This window comes from Atta colombica, unplaced genomic scaffold (assembly GCF_001594045.1).
Source record: "Atta colombica isolate Treedump-2 unplaced genomic scaffold, Acol1.0 scaffold135, whole genome shotgun sequence".
NCBI classification, from domain to species: Eukaryota; Metazoa; Arthropoda; class Insecta; order Hymenoptera; family Formicidae; genus Atta; species Atta colombica.
In genome coordinates this window covers 334,412-347,543 of record NW_017259223.1, presented here as the reverse complement: position 1 = coordinate 347,543, position 13,132 = coordinate 334,412, and the positions used below count along the sequence as shown (strand labels likewise).

General features: G+C 30.8%; 1 protein-coding gene across 1 annotated transcript in view; it reads left to right on the top strand.

The window, feature by feature from the left end:
* Positions 1 to 2,839: 2,839 nt before the first annotated feature.
* The window catches only part of LOC108684548, a 98,108-nt gene continuing 87,815 nt past the window's right edge, over positions 2,840 to 13,132 (top strand). Inside the window, exon 1 of the mRNA XM_018188932.1 lies at positions 2,840 to 3,189. The gene's annotated coding sequence lies outside the window, so the exon portion shown is untranslated. The remainder of the gene's footprint in view (positions 3,190 to 13,132) is intronic.

Below are 13,132 nucleotides of genomic sequence, written 5' to 3'. Positions count from 1 at the left end.
AACATGAAATTCACTCTCCCTGTTCGATTGAGAGGATATCTAGGCAAATTAATTTATAACTTTACTTAGAGTTTTATATCGTGAAATAAATAGAATTTTTTTATGATTGTAACGAATAAATCACATAAATTTGTATTATCAGAATATAACGATTGTATGTGATAATTATTCATATAAAATGCGCAATTCTATAAAAGACACGAGACAGGTATTAAGCTTGAAATATTTCTTGCTTTTTATTATCTTTTATCTCTTTTACCTTTTTTCTGTTTCTTTGTTTTCTATTTTCGAAATAAAAGTTAACGAATTCTGGAAAAGACAAGAAACGATTGTCGATAAAACTTACAAAGAGGAAAAAAGATAAAAATTAAAAAGTAAAAAATAGGAAGCAAAGAGTACATTGTAGGTTTTATTGAGAACAATTAAATGTAATATGGTTTTCGTACACTTAAATATTGACCAAAAAAATTAGAGTGTAAGTCAAATATAAAAGAATTAATAAATCTCAGCTCTTAACTAATATTAATTCTTTCAAATAAATCTTAGTTTAATTAATATTAATCCTTAATCCTTAATCCTTACACATCTTAATTTTTGGCCTTAAACACGTTTGGTCTTTCATGTTCCTGGATTAATTTTCATCACTTTTACAAATATATATAAATTATTAAATTTTTTTACATATATTTTGATCACATCTTTGAAAAGTATTTGTACAGTTATATATTCCTAACAAATTGTAGAAAAATTGTTAATTAAATATAATTAACGAAAACGAGAAAAATGCATTGTTTTATATCAAAATGTAAAAATGTGAAACAAAAATGTTTAAAAGAAAAATATAGTTTAATATCTTAAAATTTATATTCTAAACTACAAAAAAAATAGTTGAAGTTGTCGGTTGTTCAAAAAGTTTAATTATTGAGTAATTTGAAAATGTTTTTTTAATATGCATGAATGGCTATAAATTGAAGATATATTGCATTTAAACAATGAATTTTATTACTGCTATTGTGTTAAAAAAAACTTATAATTTATTAGGAAAATGTTCTTTGTAACATTACAGACAACATAATATATAATATTATTGACAACATTTAGAACAAGGGTATCAAAAATTATGTTTAATAAGGGCTAATATGTTCTACGATTAAATTTTTTTTTTATAATTCGCGAAACATTCTTGCAACACAACCGATTAATTAAAAATAAAGAAAAAAATGAAAATTTTTTAGTTACAAAAAATGCACACTCTATAAATGTACACACTTTGGGTTATTTGTGACTCAGAGAACTGAACTTTGGAATTCTGCTAGTTAAGAAGTGATACCTATGTAAATAAGATTCTATGTAAATAAGATCTATTTTGGTTTAATGAATCGTGCTATTAAAAAATGATTTTTTTTAACTTTATTAAGCACATAAAAAAGTACAAAAAATAATGTTTTCAGAATTTTATTTATTAAACTGGCGGATTTACAACAGCGTGAAGGAGACAGTCGAATTAGCACGGTGTTCCGCGGCTAATAACACAAGTGTCGTAATTTTAGTATAAAAAAAAACAAATTTTTTAATTTTCTTTACTCAAATATCTGCAGAAGATACGTAACCGTTTTTTTAGAAATATTGATTTTTGACAAAATGACGGAAGTACAAACAAAAAATTTTTCGCCCTGGTGGAAATAAACCGCTGAAATCACTGAAATCTATGTCAATTGACTCATTTCAGTATGAATTCATCAATATGAATACTGAAATGGGTCAATTTATATAGATTTCAGCGATTTATTTCTACTAGGGCGTCACAAAAAAGTCGAATAAAATCAGCTATAACTAAAAAAATGTGAAATTTATCAAAAAAGTCTTACGTATTTCTTTAGAAAATATGATTTTTTTAAATACTGTTAAAATTTAAAGTAAATTGATTAACAATTGTTTGAGTTCTATTGCTAGCCACCTTAAAAAATACTGTTTTGAGAAAAACGCATTTAAAATTTTGAATGTGAATATTTTTACACTTGAATAGGTAGGAGTCTATAACTTTTGAAAAAAATTATGTATCGAAATAAAACCACTTCATTTTTGAAATTCTAAAGTGTATTTTGAAAGAAAAAAATCGATTTTTTGAAAATTTTACATAGGCATTATCCCTTAAAAAATATACACGAATTGAATGCTCACAACGCACAAAACTTGTTCTCTAGATGCCAAACTTTTTTTAGGAATAGAAAACTAGGTATTTGAACCAGCTCTTAGTATTATGTTGCTCTTAGTATTATATTTCAAAGAAAAGAAACACAGGACACAAATAACCCAAAGGTGTATATAATTAAGGATTAATATTTAAATTTAATGAGTTCATTAATATTCAAATAATTTTCTTTGTCCAGATTTATTTACATGTATTCGTATATTTCTATAATTGCCAAGTTATTAAAAGAACATTTATCAATCATCGATAATCACTTGCAGCACACGTACATAATTCATACACACACATTATACTTACGCAACAGCAGTCAGACTGTTATTACATATTTATTGTACAACGTTTTTCAAGCCTATTTGGTTATAAGATAGATTGGTTATAAGATAGAAAGATTTGAGAGCCTCTCTGTCCTGTAGTCAATTAAAATCCTTGAAAAATTTGTTCTGCAACAATGTAATATCACTTCAAGTGAAGTGCGACGCAAACGAGAACATCTAATCGACTACCGGTCGAGCCATACGAACATCGGCCGCGCTCGGCTATCTCCGCCGTAGTTCGTGCAACGACCGCCAAGCGACCGAGCGCGCCGCAATGTTTGCTCTGCCGGTCTCACTCCATGTTTCATTTGCGCGTCGCGTCGTTCGTACAAGCGTTCGTTCTCCTTCACTCCTTGCGTCGCGCCGTCGCGTTGCGCGATTTCGCACGTCCGCGGTCCCGTCTCGCGAATACGAAACGTCTGCAACAGTCGCGCGTCGCGGCGCGACAAGTTCGCGTGTGTCTATCGTCGTAATCTGGTGCCGGGTATTGCGAATCCTGTGAAACATTCTGTGCCTGACTTCAAGTGGATCGCCCGAGGGAATCCTTTTCGGAGTTGTTCGGAGTGAACGCAGCAGCCTGTGTGAGAGACGGAGCAGCCGAAGGATCTTGACCTCGTCATACAGAAACATCATCGCTGTCCCGAGATTTATTGGATTTTCAAGGTAAGTGCGTGTGCATGTGTGTTTTGCGTGTGAGTGCGTTGTAATTTCGGAGTCCCTTTCGGCCGCGTTTCCTCGCTCTCGGAGCAGAGCCGCTACCACCTGTTGGCCATGGAAAAGTGCAACGACTCGAAACGACCGATGCCTCAAATCGTGTACGGAACGCGCTCAGTTTATTTGATCGAATCAGATACGAATGTGGGTTTTGGAGATTGAATTGAGTATGATTTCGATATTTATACGATTGCGCTTGTATAATACATAACAATCGTTGCTGGAATCTTCCGGTTTTCCTTGGCGAAAGGATATCATCCGCCATAATTTTTCGCTATTATATCTGTGAAATTAGCCGTGAGATTAGAGGACTGTTTCTGTTAATGAGCATCTGAAATCAAGCGAAGAAAGACGATTCGCTATTCATTTGAGAATTAATTAATTCAAGAAATTGTGTTTATAATTCCGGCAATAATTTGAAAACCAGTCTTAATTCGTTATTTGAGAAAATTCCGCGTCTTTCTTATTTATTAAGGAAATCTTTAAATTAGATTATAATACAATAGAAATATTTTATAAAAGAATAATCACTTAGTATATTTTTTACTTTTTTCTTTATTTATATGATTTCTTTTTCCTTATTTATGTGATTCGAATTTATGAAGTCGATAATTTAAAAGCCAGAATCTTGTTGTGATATTTAAGAAAATATTGATTCCAATTTATTTAAAAAATTCTTAATTCTCAGATTAATTCAATAAAATTTTATAATTACTTAGCCTCTTTAATTTTTCACTTTATTTGTAGCTTTTCAATTTACGGAGTTAATAATTTGAAAGCCATATTCTTGCTTTGCTATTTATTAAGAAAACATGATGTCTCTAACTTAGTTAATTTAATAGAAACCTTTCATAAAAAAGTTTTTCTTATTAATGTCTTTTACATTTCTTTTTATTTGCACTATTAAATCTAGTATCCAATTTAATCTAATACAAGCCGCTCAATTATATCGTTATTTTATACTAAACATTGGTTATATTTGATAATGGTTATAATGTGACATTATATTAACTGAATTTAAACTATTTTCCATTATTTTGGTATAAAATAACGATATATTTTATAAAAAAAGTGACATAAATTAAACTAAATTTGACATAGATTTAACAGTGTAAAAGTCTATAATTTAGAAACCAAAATCTTGCTTAATTGTGCTTGCTTATTTAAAAAAAGCCTCTCTAAGTTATATATATAATAATATATATTTAAAAAATTTTTAATTCAAATTAATTCAATAGAAATATTTTATGAAAGACAATCACATTAATTCTCTTCTTTATTTGTGATTTTTAAGTTTACGAAGTCAATAATTTAAAAATCAAAATCTCGCTTTGTTATTTAAAAAAAAAAGCTTTGTCTCTATTTTATTAAAAAAATTTTTTATTCAGTTTAATTCAATAGAAACATTTTATGAAAAATAATTACTTTTTCTTTAATTGTGACTTTTAAGTTTTAAGTTTGCATAGTAAATCACTTTTGTAACGGGCGTATTTTAGACAAAATAAGAGCTTGCTAGAAATCTTAATTTTAATTGAATTTAATTGCACTCAAGCGAAGTGCGAATACCGCTAAAAGTCGACGATGCGATTCGAGACACTAGAAATATCTCGAGCGTGCACGACAGCATTATATTACACTCGACGTTTATTTAATTTCTCGACAGGACGAGAACTATCGATTAAGGATTACGCGATAACAAGAATCAGAAGAAAATTCTATGTTGATTGATTTGCATTCCATTTGTTCCGTACTTCTTATTGTTATACACAGAATCACATAGAAAAATGTTATTCTATTACTGAAGAAAAATGTTATTCTATTACTAAAGTATTATTCTTTTACATTTCTTTTTATTTGCATTATTAAATCTAGTGTCCAATTTAATCTAATACAAGTCACTCAATTATATCGTTATTTTATACTAAAACAATGGTTACAATGTGACATTATATTAACCGAATTTAATTACTAATTTAATTACTAACATAAGAAAAGTGATTGCTCAATTTACTTTCTTCCTTTTAAATAACGATTATCTTTAACAAAAAATATCTTCTTGATAATAATCGTAAAATATACGTGTTACAAATTTTAGAAAAACGTATCATTATATACTCAAAACAAGAATATTTTTTGTTGGAGAATATTATAAAATTGAAGAAGCGACTTTATATAACAAGCAAGTCGAATTTATTTGAATTTAATAATTTTGATTGAAGTATTAAACTCACTAGGATTTAGAACTTAGAATATATTTTAAATAAATTTAACGCTTATGATTTGCAAATATTTTGAAAATATTTTGAAATACTTAAAACAAGTAATTATTACTTGCGTACGGTATATATCATTTTTCTGTGTATGCATAGAGAATAACGGGATTCCGAGAGGCGCGAATCTACGAAAGGCAGCTCGGAAAGGAATTATATGATATATATATCGCGAGAATACACAACGCGATCGCAATTACGTTCCTGTGATTTTTCTGTCAGCATTTCTCTCTCGAATTGTGAATTCGACGTTGTTTTCGCGCATCCGCTCGGTGAAACAAGGCTTCGCCGAAGCGCGGCATTGTCGCTCGGTGTTTGTTTTCATCTCGTTTATTCGCGGAATTTTTGAAATGAGTCTTCTCGGTGAATATTCTCTCTTGTCCGCGTATTCTCGGCCGCGACGTATAAAATCTCCCCCGAGATACGCGCGCGCGAAAAGGATCCAACTTCGCAAGCTGAATTTCGTCTCGCGAGGTAGATTCCATTTGCCTTTGCGAGATACTTGTTTAATTTGAATATACTATACTGAGGAAAAAAAGTTATTAATTTTACTACGAGTTTAACTAAATTAGTTTAGTTCGTTTTTGTTTCTTTCGTTTGAAAATGTATGTATTTAAATCAAATATATAGATACAGTTTTTTTTTTAAATGTAGCCGAATCCTTTCATACCCGTATTTTTCTTCGTAATTTTTCTGTCGATACTAGAGTTATTATCCTTTCGTTGAAAAAAATTTGGTAATATTGGGAAAAACTTTTGATGGACGAATGAGAAGATTCTATTCACATCAGAATTTTCGTTATTTCAATCACACTAAGAAAAATGTTTTATTCTGTAAATCAACATCATTTTCAGAATCTCAATTAATGCAATCAAACTCTTTTTTGTGTAACTACCAAATATATTTTGTATTGATGTAAAAATATTTATTCTAAGTAATAAATATTACCAAACATAATAAATACCATTGTTTGGTAATATTTAGAAAAATAAGATAATATTAGGTGTAGTAAAAAGAAATCCATTATTTTTGCATGAAATTGAATGGAAAAATAATGGATTTCTTTTTACTACACCTAATATCTATAAAAATAAAATAATATCTAAAAAAAAAATTAGCTGCTTTTAGTTGATTTGGAAAAATTAATCAAACATTTGAAATTATTTCTATTCATTAAAGTTATAGTAACTTCACGGAAAGAATGATTTTTCCAAAGTATCTAAAAATTTAGGTAGACACAAATCTAAAAATAATTTTGTAGGGCCATCAAAATAATTACTTTAGAAATATTAAACACAATAAGTAATGCTTATGCAAAAAGTTTTAACATTTTACCAACTAGCTCGAGTATAATAATTTTGATATGTTAAAATAAAATTATTTTCGATCTGTATTTAGCTAAATTTTTAGATAAAAATTTTCGGCAAAATTGTCCTTTCCGTATAGGATTGATTATTATTATTAATCTTTTTCGTTGATGTTTGAAACCAAGCTCGATTATTCCTTCGACAAAACGTTAAAACGGTAGTACGAGACGTGACTCATCGAGTCCCGTCTCGTCGCGAATTCGGGCCAACCGATGTGTTTATAAAACACGCGTTGCAAAAGTACGCCTACGTCGTACGCGAAATGCTTAATTAACGTTTACGCGCGTGACTGATGGCGAGGATCGTTCCGGCTGTCCCGTGGCGGCAAGGCTGTTAAAATCGCGCGAATGATTTAATTCGTCGCAGACGATACGCGATTCGTTCTGCGAAAAATATTTGTGTTCACCGTGCTCGCTTTGAGTGATGAGCATCTCGAAACGGGGCTCGAATATTTCCGGACGCTGTATAATCGGACGCTGTATCGTGATTTTGACGTTGATTTTAAGATTAAATATTACGTACTTACATAAACGACGACCTTGCGTCGCCGTTTATTACGATGAACATTATAATATAATTGTTTGTCGAAGAATTCACTTATCAAAATGATCTTTGAATCTAATAAAAATGTTATCATTTTTCTGCCAAGCAATATGCATATAAATCATATTTTCCAACACTTAATTGAGATATCATTAGAATATGAGAAATATTACTTATCTTATTCAAATTTTGGAATTTACTCTTTGTGAAAAGGAAGGAAAACAAGAAGAAAATAGAATAAAATTACATATTTTACAAATATAAAGAGAAAATATTCATATTCTATTTAATATTTCTATTTTGGGACATTTTTACATTTTTATAGAATATAGATACTCGATATGAGAGAAAAGATTTAATATTTTTTTTTCTGAAATATAAAATTTTCATTTAATCTCCATTCTGTTATAATGTTCATGTATCATTGAGAAACGGCATGAATGATAGAAATAGGTAATTAGTACGTATCTTCGCGTCGTTATCGTAAGAAAAAAAATTGCAAAGGAATAAATATTTATAAACACGTACACCTTTAACGGCGGCGATGACGATGTTTGATTACGAAAATAAATTTTACAAAATCTGATGGATCTCCAGAACATAAAAGGCATTCGAAAATTATAATGCGTAATCGCAGTGGGTACAGTTACAAGGTTACGTGATCGCTTCTCCGACCGATAATAATGGATCGTTACGAAATCAGCGATTTGCAAGATTGGCACTAATGCGTGCAGGCATTTATTTGTTGATCCCATGGCCCGGGTGTGCCAGTTTTTATTGTAACGTAAATTCCGGAACGTGTTATGTCATCGTATGAAAGAGAGAGAGAGAGAGAGAGAGAGAGAGAGAGAGAGAGAGAGAGAGAGAAAGAGAAAAAGAGAGAAATGGAAAGGAAGAAAGAAAAATTGTCGCGTAAAAATACGGCCTGTCGAATTTATATTTGTGATTGAAATCGCTGCACGATGTAAAATGTATTTCAAAAAACGCGTTCGTACGTAACGTAAAAAAAAAGATTTTACTGAAATATCTAAAAATGTAAGTATAGGTACAGAAAATAATTTTGTTGGACCACCAAAATAATTCTGATAGGAAATTCAAGCATGATAAGCAATACTGCAAAAAAGTTTGACATTCTCTGCAAGTATATCTTGAATAGTATATCTCCCCTCCCCCTCTCTCTCTTTCTCACTCTCTCTTTCTTTCTCTCTCTCTCTCTCTCTCTCTCTCTCTCTCTCTCTCTCTCTTTTTCTCTACACAATTATTTTAATAATCCAACAAAACCATTTTTAGATCTTTTCAGATTCTGTATCATTAGATACTTTAGCAAAATCTTTTCCTTCGTGAAAATTTTCTTAATTTTTCAAATCAGCGTCGACTTGATTCTGCTGTCTGTTGATTTATTCGTGTCTATTTGACCCATATTTTATTTTTTGCTAACATTTTGTGATATTTAAAAACTTTTTCGTCTGTTAATGTAAGATATTTTTTCTGTATCTTTTTTTGTGTTTTAGTTTTTTAATCATATATATTTTAACTTTAATACGGGAAAGACAATTTTGTTAAAATATCTAAAAATTCAGCTAGATATATAGATTTGAAAATAATTTTTGTTCGACCATCAAAATAATTATGTAGAATGCTTGAATTAATTGCGAAAATGTTATACTTTTTCAGCATTGTTCATTATACTTGGTTTTTCTACATCATTATTCTGTTCAACATAATTATTTTCAGCTCTGTATTCAATTAAGTCTTTAAATACTTCAACAAAATCGTTTTTTCCGTGTATGATCAATACAATTAAATAGTGAGCAGATTCGCAGGGTTAAACAAAGTAAAGTGCATTAAAAAGAAGAGATGGTGTTACAAATGAGTTAAATATTATACGAGAAATTAGATATAACGTCATGTTTAATTAATAATTCATCATCATGCATTCGATCCGCCATGTTTTATTTCACCCATATTGAAGAGAGATGAAAATTGAAAATAATGAAAAAATTCAATGTTTTGTAGAGAATTATTTTAAGAGAATATCTCGAGGATGAGATAATTTAATACAATCTTTTTCTATTCCTCTCGCGAACGTTCGAGGCGGACGAAGTCTGTATGATGATGAAACATGAAAGCGGTAGATTTCTGTCGACTCTTTTGGGGCTTCGGCGCGGATGGTGCGGGTGTTCGTTGTGTTAGCATCCGAACAATGAATTACGCAACGTACGGCGCGTTGGAATACACGGCCGCCTTCCTCTCTCTTTCTCCGTTTGTCTTTTTCTCTATTTCTTGCTCTCTTGCTCTTTTTACAGGCGGCTAGGCAGGCAGGCAGGCAAACAGGCAAGCAGGCGCGTTCAAACCGATATTACACGCTATTATTACGAGGTATGCGCGCGTTGCATTAGGCAGGAAACGCGAAGAAGAGTCGTTGTATATCGCATCGACCCGGTTTAGGCGTGCCTCGGCCGTTAGGTGAGGAAAGCAGAACGCCTCTGAAATGTCAGGCACCAATGCTGGTGAACGGATACCTACACGTCTCTCGTGCCAGGCCTAGGGATCCTCAAGTAAGAGATTGGTCAGTTTCTGATTGGTCCACTTTGATCATATTTTTCAGGCTGTTTAAAATACAATGAAATAGATGCAAAAGATGAATATCTCATTTTATCTTATGCATAATCTATTTCATTCTATCTAAGAAATTAAAAAGCCAGTTAAGAGCCAATGCGTTATTGATAACATTTTTTTATTTGTAACAATAATCGCGTTGATTCTCAATTGGCTTTTTAATTCTTTTTTATTATTAGATTCATTTTTAGAGCATTATATATTTTGATTTACATTCTAAGATCCGGATAAATATGATGGATCAAACATATGATGCCCAATCTTTTACTTGTGAAGCTCTGTACAATATTCCGATATATTTTACATGCATGTAGTATAGCATTTTATTCGGTTGTCTTGGATATCAATAAAATGGAACACACTCTCTACACAAAGTTTCGCGACGCTGTAATTTAGTATCACGAAATAGTTGAGATCCTGAATTAAAAAAAGATTCTAACGTCTTTTTCTACAATCCCTCGATACCGTAGATTTCTGTCTTCTTTGACTTCATCAATAGATCTTTGGCAGCGAGAGTTCTTTAGACTTTCTGTTTCTCAGTTCTACATGCTTTGATCTTTATAGACCTCAAATATATATCACAAATTCTTGATTTTTATTTTTGTACATTTTGGATTTTATAAAGACCTTTGATGTCGCGTATTTTTATATCTATTTCGATTTTTGTTTTTCTAACAAATTTATTCTTATAAATATTATCTTTTAATTCGATCTCCATGTACTTTGAATCTCATAGATTTTTGTTATCACAAATTTATATCTTTATCGGTATTTAATCTAAAACAAAAACCTATTTCTATAAATATCTTTAATTCTTTCCTTTGATGTTATAGATACTTACTGTCTATTATTTTTTAGCTCCACAGATTTTTACGTACGATTTTTAAATCTCATTATTTTTTTCGATGAATTTTTATTGCATCGATCTTTATATTTTAGCAAATGCTTATCTATTTCTATAAATATCTTTATTATACAAATCTTTAGTAGCAATCTTTACTATTAATTCATATTGTCAAATATCTATTATTTAAGTTATTTTTAATCATTATTATTTTCTATTTACTGTTTTTATTCATGTTATTAATTTAAATAAAATAATATAATAAATAAAATAATAAATTATAAATATTAAATATAAATATTAAATAAAATAATAAATGGAATTAGAATAAATCAAGAATATTATAAATTTGACTGAAATTTAATTTATCATTTATTAAGTGCGTACGTTAATATGCACGTATATCTTGAGTATGTTAACACGATTAAGTTACATTATTGGTCCTTTGATGTCTATAATAGTATTTATTTACACGATTTCCGGATCTCGCAATATCGCACGCTTCTTTTTGCTAATGTTCAAAATTCAGAGATTCAGAGTACAGGATTTCCGGTAAATCAAAAACTGTTGTGCGAGTTTTATCATTTATAGCAATCGCGTAGATTCTCTTTGTCTTATAGATCTCTCGTATCGTTCGTGCACATTTCTGCATGCATTCTAAATCCATGATAGCTTAGAGTGTTTTATGCAAACGCACGCGAGCATGTCTAAACTTTGCTCGATGGTATCATCATTCGTTTGAATTTCAGACTGCGAGACGATAAACATGCGGGAATGTCGTTAACGACGGCCGTTTCGCGCGTCTTTCGTAATAAAAGTGCACGTCATCCATTTTCCAGTTTCATTTTCCATTTACGGGCGGAAAAACAGACGACAAACGGAGAGGATCAAACGTAAATCTTTCACCGATTCTATTATATTATTCACTGGTCATAGTTAATCTACTATTTTTACTCGCTATTTTGAAGGCCATAAACCATTTCTGTTTATTCTCGAGGCAATGATCTAACTTCTAGCTTGAACATTTTCGTTGACTTTAACATCGCGTAATCACACATTGCTTGTTCGATAACGATCGCGAGGCGCAATTAAGGAGATTAACGTCTTCATCGTATGGCTTTTTACCGTGATTCAATGGCATTTGTAACCCATATTATTACATCGCAATTATAAGACAACTTGCAACTTAGAAGAAAGCGTCACAACTGAAAAAAATTACTATATTTATTCAACGAATAAAGTCGTTAAAATCAATATTAATTCAATGGATTTATAAAGTTATGGCGGATAATATTTTGTTCTATATTATTAAAGAACGTGTATTTTATTTATTAAAAAATTAAGATAATTTCTCTCTGCCTCTCTTATGAAACGTTGGTTTTATGTAATATATATTTAAAAAATGTTACTTTCTTATAGACAAAATAGTGTCCCTACACAGAAATGATGATTTTGCTAGAGTATCTAAAAATTTAATTTATTGCAACGAGCTATCGAAATAATTATGTAGGATGCTTAAATTTGTTGCTTGAATGTCAAAACTTTTTGCAGCATTGTTTAATTTCCTACGTAATTATTTTGACGCTCCAAGAAAATAATTATTAAATCTCGATATCTAGATAAATTTTTAAATACTTCAGTAAAATTCTTTCGGTGAAGATATAGATCTGAAAATAATTTTTGTTGGACTAGTAAACTGATTATATATAAGACGCTTAAAGTGGTCAGTTAATTGCTCATCGTTTTTGAGTTTTCTACATAATTATTTTGACAATCCAATAAAATTATTTTTAGCTCTGTATTTAATTAAATTTTTAGATGTTTCAGCAAAATCGCAATTCTTTCCGTTTACTTAAAATTCGAAAGCGTCCACTCTCTAATAATGCACTTCTTGCCAAGACGTGACGTCTCGTCTCTTATCGGGATGCTTGACCCGTCTAAGCGGCGCTTACTTAACGATCGTTCTTGGAAAGAAAGTCCTGCTACAGGTAACCTATCAGGTACCATGGAATTCATCGTCGCGCCATCCGAAGCGACGTCGTTAGTACTAGCAGTAAAATAGAACACGTAGTTCAAAGGAGCTTATCACGGATCGCGATCGAACCGATTCGAGGATCTACCGTGAGTAGACACGCACATTCAACTCATGCTCTCATCTCGGTATATACGGCTTTTCTCCTATCGAAACTGGTTCGCGGATAAGGTCTTTAACCTTATGCTAGCCGCCAAGCTTGCTGCTAGAGGTAGTT